Source organism: Schistocerca piceifrons, chromosome 1 (assembly GCF_021461385.2).
Source record: "Schistocerca piceifrons isolate TAMUIC-IGC-003096 chromosome 1, iqSchPice1.1, whole genome shotgun sequence".
Classification (NCBI taxonomy): domain Eukaryota; kingdom Metazoa; phylum Arthropoda; class Insecta; order Orthoptera; family Acrididae; genus Schistocerca; species Schistocerca piceifrons.
The window spans coordinates 534,360,034-534,373,467 of NC_060138.1; the positions used below are offsets into that span (position 1 = coordinate 534,360,034).

Here is a 13,434-nt window from a genome sequence, read left to right on the forward strand (position 1 = left end):
AAAAATGTCTGGCGCAGTTGATAGATCGGTTACTGCTGCTACAATGCCAGGTTATCAAAATTTAAGCGAGTTTGAACTTGATATTATAGTCGGTGCATCAGCGATAGGACACAGCATCTCCGAGGTAGCAATGAAGTGGGGATTTCCCCAAACAACCATTTCACGAATGTACCGAGAACATCGGGAATCCGGTAAAATATCAAATCTCCGATATAGCTGCGACCGGAAAAAGATCCTGCAAGAACGGGACCAAAGACGATTGAAGAGAATCGTTCAACGTGACAGAAGTGCAACGCTTGCGCTAATCGCTCCAGATTTCAGTGCGTGCGTACCATTCGACGAAACGTCATCGATATGGGCTTTCGGAGGCGATGGCCCACTCATGTATCCTTGATGGCTGCGCGACACAAAACTTTACGCCTCTCCTGTGCCCGTCAACACATACATTGGACTGTTGCTGACTGGAAACATATTGCCTGGTCGGGCGAGTCTTGTTTCAAATTATATCGAGCGGATGGACGTGTAGCCCGCATCTAGTGGTCGTGCGGTAGCGTTCTCGCTTCCCACGCCCGGGTTTCCGGGTTCGATTCCCGCCGGGGTCAGGGATTTTCTCTGCCTCGTGATGGCTGGGTGTTGTGTGATGTCCTTAGGTTAGTTAGGTTTAAGTAGTTCTAAGTTCTAGGGGACTGATGACCATAGATGTTAAGTCCCATAGTGCTCAGAGCCATTTGAAGCATTTGATGGACGTGTAGTGGTATGGAGACAACCTCATGAATCCATAGATCCTGCATGTTAGTAGGGGACTGTTCAAGTTGGTGGAGACTTTGTAATGGTGTGGAGCGTGTGCAGTTGGAGTGATATGGGACCCCTGATACGTCTAGATACGACTCTGACAGGCGACACGTACGTAAGCTTCCTGTCTGATCATCTGCATCCATTCATGTCCATTGTGCATTGCGACGGACTTGAGCAATTCACGCAGGACAATGCGAACCCCACATGTCCAGAATTGCTACAAAATGGCCCTAGGAACACTCTTCTGAGTTTAAACACTTCCGATAGCCATCAGACTCCCCAGACATGAACATTATCTAGCATATTTGGGATGCCTTGCAACGTGCTGTTCAGGAGAGATTTATGGACAGCCCTGCAGGAGCCGTGGTGTTAGTTCAGCACTACTTCAGACCTCAGTAGAGCCCGTGCCACGTCGTGTTGCGACACTTCTGCGTGCTCACGGGGACCTTACACGATATTAGGCAGCTGAACCAGTTTCTTTGACTCTTCAGTGTATCTATACACGGTGCTTCTTGTAAAAACCGAAGCGACGTAGATGACGCATAGACAAATAATTTAATATAGGGTACATGACGTGGCAAATGTCTGGAAATTTCCGAAAAGTGGATGACAAGTGTTGAACATGTGATGTCACCGCGAGCAGCAATTGGCCTTGCCGACCCTATCCTCGCCCACTGAAGGGGGCTGTGTTCCGCATCACTCTCGTAGGCTGAATTTTTTTTCAAACATCTTTTGTAAATGCGATCTGTTCTAAATGTAGAAGGTACAAAATTACGGTCGTCGTTGCAACCAAGCAAAATCTGTTTTTGTTTTGTGGTTCTTCCATTAAGCCCTTCTCTTTCTGTCTACAGACTTTATTTAGTAAAGAAAAGACATGTTACTTACTGGTAACGACGCATTTACTTGAGACGCAATACGTTAATTCTTTGTGGTACTTCACTTTGCAATTAATCAATGGAGACTGCGATACCGGTAAATAAAATAATAAATATTATCCAAATTTAACACATAACAGTTTAACCCGAAGCAAAAAGATACTGCCTGCCACACACAAGAGTCGAACTCTGAGCCACACGAGCTATAGTCACGAACGCAGGCCCAGAGCCACACCGACGTGAACAGTTGACGTGTTTGGGAATATCAGGTGCGACACACTCAACCGCCACTGTGCAGTGAGGTATACCATCTGCTGACGTCACATGTTCAGCATATCTCATCCACTTTTCCGGTATTTTCTGACATTTGCGGCCCCACGTGTCTCATATTGAATTACTTGTCTCAGCGTTATCTACGTCGTTTCGAGGGTTTTTAAACGACAGCAAGAATCATGCTGTATACATGTTAGGCTAGTGGTCTAGTGGTAGGCCGCGCGGGATTAGACGAGCGGTCCCAGGCGCTGCAGTCATGGACTGTGCGGCTGGTCCTGGCGGAGGTTCGAGTCCTCCCTTGGGCATGGATGTGTGTGTTTGTCCTTAGGATGATTTAGGTTAAGTAGTGTGTAAGCTCAGGGACTGATGACCTTAGCAGTTAAGTCCCATAAGATTTCACACACTTTTTTTTTTCTTTTTTGTCTAGTGGTAAAGTGCATGCTTGGGAACCGTGAGGTCACGGGTCGAATCTATGTCGGGCGACGGATTTAAACCAGTGAAAGAGCAAAAGGTTGCTACAGGGGCTGATGCAAGATTCGGTTTAATAGTTGTAGCTCACAACTACAGTTTCTGTTCAGTTCAACATGTCATAGAGACAGCCAAACTCAATTTTAAGGATTCAACAATTGCAAAACCAATGAGTCACAGTCGCACAAAATCCATAAGCATTGTTAAGAACCTAGTCTCCGCAGATTTTAATGACGAATTAAATAACACTCTAACATACAACACATTATCCATCTTACAGATAAGCGTTCAGATATCAGGAATATCAGGTTAATGTGATGTAAGTGAGATATGTAGACAATTTCTGAAGTCAAAACACAATTTTTTCTCTAATTCCCATAGGTAGAGGCCAAGGTAAGGCTAGGGGTCTTTTATTTCGTCATCAGTCTTCTGACTGCTCTGATGCGAGCCTCCACGAATTCCTCTCCTATGCCAACCTTTTCGTCTTAGAGTGGCGCCTGCAACCTACGTCCTGACTGTTCGATCCATTCATTGTCTACTGCACTTCTCCCTTACATTCACTGACGCATGCAATGTCATTAGCGAATCTTACAGTCGATGTTATTTTACCCTGAATTTTAATCCCACTCCTGGACCTACCTTTTATTTCTGTGCTACCTTCTCCGATTCACAGACTGAAAAGCAGGGGAGAAACACTTCATCCCTCGTAGACCATTTTTAATTGCGGCACTTCATTCTTGGCGCTCCATTTTTATTGCTCCTTCTTGCCTCTCGTCTTCTTCCATCTAGCTTCTATCCAGTCTAGTACGGGATTTGCTTTTTCGGGATTTGCTAAATCTGATTTTATTTCCTGACTTCACGGCCGGATGCCCTCCCTGGTGCTACAAACGTCAAGATAATCTAAGGGAAGCAAGTTCAGTGGACCATCTTGTCCGTTAATGTGTTACCATAATTTAACTGTTTGTATATTGTATTCTCAGAGGCAGAATTTGGGGAACAGTCAGGCATTTACCTACACGAGCGTGGGAAATCACATAAAAACCACACTCTGGTTGCCTCGTAGATTCGAACTGCGTCTGGGTCACCTCTTCGACGTGCATATTAACGCGGCGCGTTACGCAAAACTAACAGGTCCTTTCTTCGTTCTTAAGCACCTATACACCTATACTTGTATTTATCTATAGTTTTCTCACTATATACAACTTATTGCAGTTTACATTATCGAACGTTATGCTTGATGATGTTAGCAAGACCTGAGGAAGTCAAGACACCTTCATAGGATTTGTCATCTTAGTTTTTCTGCGTTATAACTCTTATGAAGGTGTCCTCACTTTCTCAGACCTAGCTAACGTTACAAAGCATAACGTTACAACTGCCTCTCTGGTGCTTTTACCTTTCCTAAATAAAAACTGATCGTCACTAAAGATATCCACAATTTTCTTTTCCAGTCTTCTGCATATTATTCTTGTTAGCAACTTTACTCTGCATGAGCTCCAATTTCTCTGGCTTGCTCGAGAAGTATGTGGGAGGAAATATTTGTTGCCATTCAGTTGTTGAAAGCATCGATCCTGTTAACGTTTCCTTGCTTTTCGATACAGTTTTTTGGTGTTGTAATTCTCCTTTTAAAGACAATATCGTCTGTAAACAGCCTTGCATTATTCGCTATATTACAGTTTTTGAAAAATTTCTTTCTGCTGGTTCTAAATCTTTTTTTACTATTGAATGCAGGGTACAGTTTTCAGTTGCTCTGTGAGTGTTAAATTTTTTTAGGTAAGTCTTGTTGCTTTGACTCTTTAGATGAGTGCACAAATTTTTAATCTTTTCTAAATGTCTGCTGCGAGAGTGAATAATTGTTTTGTTGTTTTTCAGGATTTTAGCCTTTAGAGGCCTTTTCGTTCTGTTTGGAACGAGAATCTCTCTCATAATTTTGCGTTCCTCTTACAGGAGGCTTGGCATGACGGCTTTCATGTGAAGCGTGAGGGTTTCGCTGGAATATAGGGCTCCTGGTTTGATAAGTGTGTTGTAACAGGCCGACATGTTTTTGTATGTGTGTGTGGGGGGAGGGGGGGCGGACACATTCTTTGTTCTAGATGTGGTGAACCTTCCACATTCATAGCCATACATATGCAAGATACTAGGTTTTACGTTGAAGAGGGGAGGGGGAGGAGTGGAGGAGGCTGACTGATATTGTTATTACTGTTCCTGGGTATCAAAATTCTAGGCGCTACGGCATACACAATTTTAACTAATGAGGGAATAGTCAATCACCAAACCTTAACTCATATCACTAAACATTGTACAACTTTGTGCAACGGAATTCTCAATTTAGGAACTGGAGGAACAGTTAATCCTCAAGACCCATCGGAAATAAGTAAGGAGAATAGAATAATTAAAGTATTTCACCTTTTTCTATCAAAAAATGAAACGAATTCCGAATAACTCTTCTAACTGTGAGAAACTCTCTCCCTATTTTTGCTTTTACTGTACTGTAAGGTACCGATAACTATAAGTGAAACGTAACCGGGCCCATGTGGGAACAAGAGGACCTTATTCCACTCAAATGCAATCTTTTTAGCAGGGTATTCTTCGCTGGAACCGTACACTGGCACAGAAGTAGTAGTGAGCAGTACTTTCTAATAAATGGTCGGATGTATTGTGGACAACTCCGTCCTGAACACGTGAGTGCACGCCGTGTAAACACATTCAAAGACAACATAATTTTTATGAAAATATCCTTGATAACGATTTTATGTTCTGAAAATGCATATTTATACTAAAGAAACAGTATAAATAGCATACACTACAGACGACTGAGTCAAAATCATTATCCTCGAGTTATGGATAGTAATGAGATATATTTCAATTTTTTTCTATTTCACGAATCACACTGTCACCGCGATTTCGGAGCGGTTTCTCTCTACATTAATTCCTGAAGATCACTGTTCCCCATCAGGCGATAGCCGTGATCATCAATATTATCGGAAGAGTGGAGATCAAAAACGTCCTAAGTTCCATTTCTTCACAAAACCGGCTTGCAGTGTTATTATATTATCGGTACTCTGTTGCGTACCCCTGATCTTGATCCAGGTACCAAACCACAGAGAAAGTCTTTCAAATTTGGGTTAGTAGGTAGCGCATGGTCTTTGTGCCAAACTGTGTTTCCCTCCGGATCTCCAAAATTTAAAACATAAGAAAAGTGATTTTTGCTGTCGGCAGTTTTATTACAGTGCGCAAGAGAATTGAAGCATCACGTTTTCGAAACCCCGTAATTCCCGCTTAATTTTGAAATTTGGCTCAAATGTACCAACAACACGGCGCATTATCTTGTTGAAAAATGCCACTGCCGTCGGAAACATGAGGGTCATGAAGGGGTGTACGTGGCCTTAAACCAGTGTACGGCACTCCTTGGTCGTCATGGTGCCTTGCACGAGCTCCACTGGACTCATGGATGCGCACGTGAATCTTCTCCAGAGCGTAATGGAAACGTCGCCAGCTTGTCTCCGCCCCGCAGTACAGCTGTCAAGGAGCTGTTCCTTTGGAAGACGACGGATTAGCGCCATTCCATCAGCATGAAGAAGAAGGTATCGGGATTCATCAGACTATGCGATCTTCTGTCACTGCACCAACGTCCAGTGACAACGATCACGTGTCCATTTCAGTCGTAGTTGCCGATGTCTCGGTGTTAATATTGATACTTTCATGGGTCGTCGGCTGCGGAGGCCCATCGTTAAGAGTGTTCGGTGCACTGTGTGTTCAAACACATTTGTACTCTGCTCGTCATTAAAATCAGTTTTTAGTTCAGCCAGATTTCATCGCTTGTCCTGTTTTACCTCTCTTCTCAGCCAACGACGTCCGACATCTGTAATGGGCGTGGCTTCCCAACCCCACGACGCCTGGATGTGGTTTCATTTTGGCTCCGACACGTGTTCAAGACACTCACTACAGCAGTCTTCGAACACTCGACAAATCGTGCAGATTCCGAAATGCTCGTTCCGTGACTCCTCGCCATCACAGTCTGCTCTCGCTCAAACTCAGATAGATCGCTCTTCTTCCCCATTCTACTCACGGACAAGACGCTCACTGATTCTGCGTGCACTGAGCATGTGTCCGACTAGTTGTCATTCCTCTCCGGGTGAGATTGCTATCGCCTGGGCGGGTTTATATCGATAACACGTCGATGGTCATAATTTTCTGGCTGATCAGTGCAAGTTATGGAAATGAGGAGACTTGCACAGCGTAGAGTAGCAAGGAGATTTACATCAAACCAGTCTTCACACTGAAGACCAAAACAAAAACCATAAAAAAATAAAATACTCACACGCACGTGCACAAACACACACACACACACACACACACACACACACACACAAAGGAATACCGTAGGTCAGTAAATCCGGTCGTTATCCCTTTCAGCCTGTATCGACGAAATGACGTCAATGCACGGTGCTGATAAGGGAAACTACGCATCACATCAAAACACGCTGAGTACAGGTACTCTGATAAACAAAGTATGAGTCCTGTGCCTGTGTTAGAAAATTGTGGCATCAGTACTGTGTGCACATCGGTACAGCGTGTGCTCCTAGACCCTACAGTATTTCTGAGTATTTCAATATTTCATACATACATACATACATACATACATACGTGCATATAATGATAAGCCAAAACACTATGTCCACTGCCCACCACGAGACTGAAAGCCACCTGCTGGCGTCTGAGTAAGTGGCGTGGTAAGGGAAGAACATATGTGGAGCAGAGATAGTAGGAAATAATCCAGGGACGACACGACCAGCAAATGGAGAAATCCAGTGACACAAGGCCCGGCGCTTGCAAACGAACATCTCGCGAATGGCGAAACTGGTCGGCTGTTTGTGTGCTGTTGTCGTGAGCATCTACGGAAAGTTGTTGAAGGACAGTGAAGTAGGCGCCGAGGTGTTGGACGATCAATTGTCAGGTGCAAATCAGACGGTAGCTCGCTGTGTAAAGCGGCGGGCCAGGCATTGAGAATAGACAGCGATCTGCGCTAAATCTAACGACATTAATAAGCCGATTTAAGTATACAACCCACTCAATGCGCAACATAAAATAAATGAATAGTTCTACATAAGATCAAATTTAGATACATAACCTCTCTGACGGACCCAGAAAACAGTCTTCATACAGTCTGTAAAATTCTTCAGGGTATGTTACCGGAGTGTTTGTAAGCGAAACACCCCAAGGAAGACCACTCGCAACAGCGGCCGAAATGTAGGACAATTTTACATGCTGACAACGCGGTCTCATACACTGAAGAATTTTATCGAGTATGACAACAGCTGCGTAAGCCTACGCTTACAATCCTCATTACACTGCACATTAAACCGAGCGAGGTGGTGCAGCGGTAAGCACACTGGATTCGGGAGGACGACGGTTCAAACCAGCGTCCGGCCATCCTGATTTAAGTTTTCCGTGATTTCTCTTAATCGCTTCACACAAATGCCGAGATGTCTTCTCTGAAAGGGCACGACCGACTTCCTTCCCGTCCTTCCCTAATCTGGTGGGACCGATGACCTCCCTGTTCGGTCCCATCAAACAACCAGCCAACCTTCCTTCATATTAATGTAGATATAGTTGTGATGCATCTGATAATGGCCGCATGCTATCGAAAAGCGTCGTGCTAATAAATTTTCGTAAAAATTTGCTTAACCAGTGGAAATTATTTCATAAATTTATCGTACAGTCGCTGCCTCAACCAATTCCATACAACACGACAAATTTAAATAAAATATTGTTTAGTTTTCAGTTCATTATAACGCACCTAAGTTTAACATGAAGTAACGATATTCTAGAGGAAATCTTCACCTTCAGTCTCGTAAGTCTGCGGGATTTTATGTCAGATGTGATTATCATTGCAACCCATACGGCGGAGATTTTCCGGCAGTGCAGCAGTGCGATAATGTGAGTCACACACTCTCGCGAAATTCTGTCTCAAATTTCCCATTGAGTGAGTCTCCTGAATCAGTTCGTCGACTCTTTTCCTTGAGAAGCACGTCAGCTGCTAACAAGGTCTTTCAACTCTTTGTTTATCACATATCCCCATAGTTTCAGATCTGCCAGCTTTATGTAGATTAATCCAGCGCTGTCCAGTGCTAATATCAGCTCACCCACTACCGTAAACTGCTACCATTATTCGGTAAATTTCGTCTGGAGAAATTTCCGCTGCTGTTAGAAACACCAATAAAGAACGCTGCTCCAAGCGCAAAGACGAGCTACCCCTCACACCGTTCTGTTTTGTCCGGAATAACTGCGCATCCAGTCACAGCAACAGTCTGCAGCTACCTGAGATTGAGGTTGTACCAAAGAGTACAAGGAAGATTTTGAGCGAGTTAGGATCCAGCGCTGGATGTCTTGTGAAGCACAGCACACGGTGGCATCACTTATCAGTCCTCGTCCTCTTTGCGTATTATTCGTCGTGTGTCGCTGTGAAGAGGGAGTTCACGTCGTACTCAATGTTTCACTCCACTATGTCACTCAGATTATCCTGAATATGTATGTTTCAAGCACAGCAAGGTACTGATGTTAAACTTGTACAATTGGAAATCAATAGAAGAAACTAGAATCTTTTGCTATGGAGTGGTATCAAAAAAAAAAAGCTAAAACTTTATGAACATACACTAATGAGGCAAAACATTGCGAGCACCAGCCTAATACCATATTTGAAGATGGTACCTGTTCCTTCGGACATGTCCGAAAGAACAGATACCATCTTCATATAGTTGGGGCTAAACGGCCGTTGACCTTCTTCTGTGCGAATGCACACGCATTGCCCGAAGTCTTACGGAACTCGGTAAGATTGTCTGGCGCGAGTAATGAGTGTAGTGGGCAGGGGCACTACGCACGTAGTGTGTGGACATTAAGTTGGAAATGTGGGTCTCACGGAGAGTGTGCAAGGGATTAATCCCTGCAGTCGCACTATCCTCTGTGCCCCCGGTGGCTCAGATGGATAGAGCGTCTGCCATGTAAGCAGGAGATCCTGGGTTCGAGTCCCGATCGGGGCACACATTTTCAACTGTCCCCATTGATGTATATCAACGCCTGTCGGCAGCTTAGGGTCTTGATTTAATTATCATTTCATAATAGCGTATCGTTCCACCTCTGGAATGCAATTCAGAAGCGATTCCACTTGGCATGGATTCGACAAGACCTTAGTGGCTCTGCGCACAGGTCATGCAAGTCTGGGGCACGGTAGTGGCGCCTGGCGCCCGATAGCGTCCCGGATGTGTTCCATCGGGTTCAGAATAGGCGAATTTAGTGGGCCAGACATCAACGCTGGGCCACTATTACGCACCTCAAATCACTGTTGCACAATTTTGACCCCGAAACACGAACAGTTATCCTAATGGAAGATGCAGTCGCCTTCGGGGAAACCATTCTGCAGGTGGTCCACAATAATTTTCAAATTCTAATTTGCAATTTCTTTATTTTACAGTGTCCGCGTAGTACTATTCAATGACTTTGAGACACGCGTTTTTGTCTAAAGAACAGTGAAGCATGTCTGAAGGACATTGCACAGTGCTGTAGAGACAGTGTAAAATACAGACATCGCAAACTTGTATTACATGCCAAGAGAGGCCAAACCAATGATAATAACGCTGTCTGTCCCTGTGCGGGAATGACTCAATGTGTGCGAGTACTAACGGGCGTAAACACACTGTGACTTATGGAGGTTTGGATCACTCCTGGAGACGTGCTCGGGTAGCCGAAGTGTTTAGGGTGATCGACGCGTTAAGTGGGAAATCCGGGTTCGAGTCTCGGGTCGGCACAAATTTTCATGTCACTAACAAACTGGACGGCTGGTGTCTAATCGTATTCGCAGTTTGCGAATACATTTCGTCAACTTCCACTTAGTTCACAGCTGTCAGGATGCATCCGAATATTACAAGAAGTCCATTGGAAGCGCAGGTGATTGTCCTTATACGAGGGTTCGAACTTTAATAGTGGCAACTATTAATTTATAGCTCGTACAAAATAGATACGTGTTTAAAAGTTTTACTGACCTTCAAAGTAGTCACCAGCATTGTATATAACCCGTTGCCAGCGATGTGCACATCTATTTTGTACGAGATGTAAATAAATAGTTGCCGCTATTAAAGTTCCGACTCTCGCATAACAGTGCCTAAACCTATATGCGTCCGTGGTGCGGCGCTTGTTTCAAATAGCCGTTCGCCTGTGCGATGGTGTGTCCGGACACCACAATCGACCTGGTGCAACAAGAAACGTGATCCATCCGATCGGGCGAAACGTTCCACTGATCCTCGGAACATCTGCCACGGATCACCGCCAGTTTTGTTTACAGGGAGGGCAAGCCTCCGACCTCAGTTTTGTGATGCGCCCGGCAGGTTATCGTCTATTCGCGGCTTCACCGTACTTCGACCATTTTCCATAGCTGCTCACGACAGCAGCACGCGGCAGCCGATCAGCTTCTACTCTCCTACGCGCTCGTTACCAGGTGCCGGGCTATAACAAGCAGCCCTATGTCTAAGCCGCTTATCTCAGTGAATTTCCGCATTTGCACCCCTATTGTCGCACCTGCTACGCATGCATATGAAGGCTATTCGGAAAGTAAAGACCGAAAGTGGTGCGAAATAGAAACTACAGTAATTATCCGATGAGGCTTTGCACAGACGTGTTGGGCAGCGTCTCTTGTGTGGCTGTCGATCGCGTCATGTCGCTCTTTTCAGTCCTGGGCGCACAGTGAGAACGGGAAGATGCGTAGATAAATAGCGTCTCTCGCTAAGTATGGATGCCACCCTCAAGGCATCGCCTGATTTCATGCAACCTCATACAACGTACTGTCATGCATTTCCTTTTCCATTACAATTGATATGCTCATTTCCAAAAGGTACCGTATCCGTAAAGTCTATTATAACAGCAGAGACAAAAAAACGTTTTACTACTACAGTAGAATCAGAATATGTTTTGTAGCTTTGTTATTACACTCCTGGAAATTGAAATAAGAACACCGTGAATTCATTGTCCCAGGAAGGGGAAACTTTATTGACACATTCCTGGGGTCAGATACATCACATGATCACACTGACAGAACCACAGGCACATAAACACAGGCAACAGAGCATGCACAATGTCGGCACTAGTACAGTGTATATCCACCTTTCGCAGCAATTCAGGCTGCTATTCTCCCATGGAGACGATCGTAGAGATGCTGGATGTAGTCCTGTGGAACGGCTTGCCATGCCATTTCCACCTGGCGCCTCAGTTGGACCAGCGTTCGTGCTGGACGTGCACACCGCGTGAGACGACGCTTCATCCAGTCCCAAACATGCTCAATGGGGGACAGATCCGGAGATCTTGCTGGCCAGGGTAGTTGACTTACACCTTCTAGAGCACGTTGGGTGGCACGGGATACATGCGGACGTGCATTGTCCTGTTGGAACAGCAAGTTCCCTTGGTTTGGATGTACCGTGCACTATTCAGAGTCCCCTCGACTATCACCAGTGGTGTACGGCCAGTGTAGGAGATCGCTCCCCACACCATGATGCCGGGTGTTGGCCCTGTGTGCCTCGGTCGTATGCAGTCCTGATTGTGGCGCTCACCTGCACGGCGCCAAACACGCATACGACCATCATTGGCACCAAGGCAGAAGCGACTCTCATCGCTGAAGACGACACGTCTCCATTCGTCCCTCCATTCACGCCTGTCGCGACACCACTGGAGGCGGGCTGCACGATGTTGGGGCGTGAGCGGAAGACGGCCTAACGGTGTGCGGGACCGTAGCCCAGCTTCATGGAGACGGTTGCGAATGGTCCTCGCCGATACCCCAGGAGAAACAGTGTCCCTAATTTGCTGGGAAGTGGCGGTGCGGTCCCCTACGGCACTGCGTAGGATCCTACGGTCTTGGCGTGCATCCGTGCGTCGCTGCGGTCCGGTCCCAGGTCGACGGGCACGTGCACCTTCCGCCGACCACTGGCGACAACATCGATGTACTGTGGAGACCTCACGCCCCACGTGTTGAGCAATTCGGCGGTACGTCCACCCGGCCTCCCGCATGCCCACTATACGCCCTCGCTCAAAGTCCGTCAACTGCACATACGGTTCACGTCCACGCTGTCGCGGCATGCTACCAGTGTTAAAGACTGCGATGGAGCTCCGTATGCCACGGCAAACTGGCTGACACTGACGGCGGCGGTGCACAAATGCTGCGCAGCTAGCGCCATTCGACGGCCAACACCGCGGTTCCTGGTGTGTCCGCTGTGCCGTGCGTGTGATCATTGCTTGTACAGCCCTCTCGCAGTGTCCGGAGCAAGTATGGTGGGTCTGACACACCGGTGTCAATGTGTTCTTTTTTCCATTTCCAGGAGTGTATATTCAAGCAGATATTGAGACACTTTACGTCAAGTATCTCTCTGAAATGTTTGTCTGATTGTTACTGTGTAAATAAATTGAATTCGGTACCTTTTGGCAGCAAATTCTGTTACATCTAGTAACTGTTGATCTGGAGTTTCTGTTAGTCATTCACAATGTTCGTCTGATATGACAGACTCCATAATTTAATTAAAAACTCGGAGTGGACTTTGAAAAAATCTAGACACATCCTTAAAACGCACTGAAATGTAAAATAATGTCGATCATGTTGTGTGTGACGTTATTATCAAGAAGAATAACGATTGGCCCCTGGGATTTTGTACTCCTTGAAAACGAAATAAGACTGGGTTAGGTGCTCTTCGCCATAAACTGCAAATGTTAAGGGGAAATATAGAAGGATCTGGTACGTTTTGGCATACAAAACAGTTCTTATTGAGGTGATGGTTTTAAGTAGCTCCGCGACCTGTTATCTCATTTTTCGCATTTGGTTCTTTTTGGAACGAGCTTCTCAATTCCCGGTCGCAGACTGCATCAGCAATGAGGACCCGCCTGCAGCGTTTGCGAAAGGTAGTGTTTCCATCACGCGTCATACAGCCCAGACATGGCTCCCTGTGATGTTCATCTCTGCTCACGTGAACCGCTGGCAACGAAGACGACATTT

At 45.7% G+C, this 13,434-nt stretch overlaps 1 protein-coding gene and 1 non-coding gene across 3 annotated transcripts in view; both read left to right on the forward strand.

Annotated features, from left to right (window-relative positions):
• Window positions 1-13,434, forward strand: part of LOC124798975 (cGMP-dependent protein kinase, isozyme 1) — a 586,392-nt gene that overhangs the window by 426,348 nt on the left and 146,610 nt on the right. The window lies entirely within an intron of this gene.
• Trnat-ugu lies at window positions 9,374-9,448 on the forward strand. The gene has a single exon. It is a non-coding gene; the product is annotated as a tRNA-Thr (tRNA).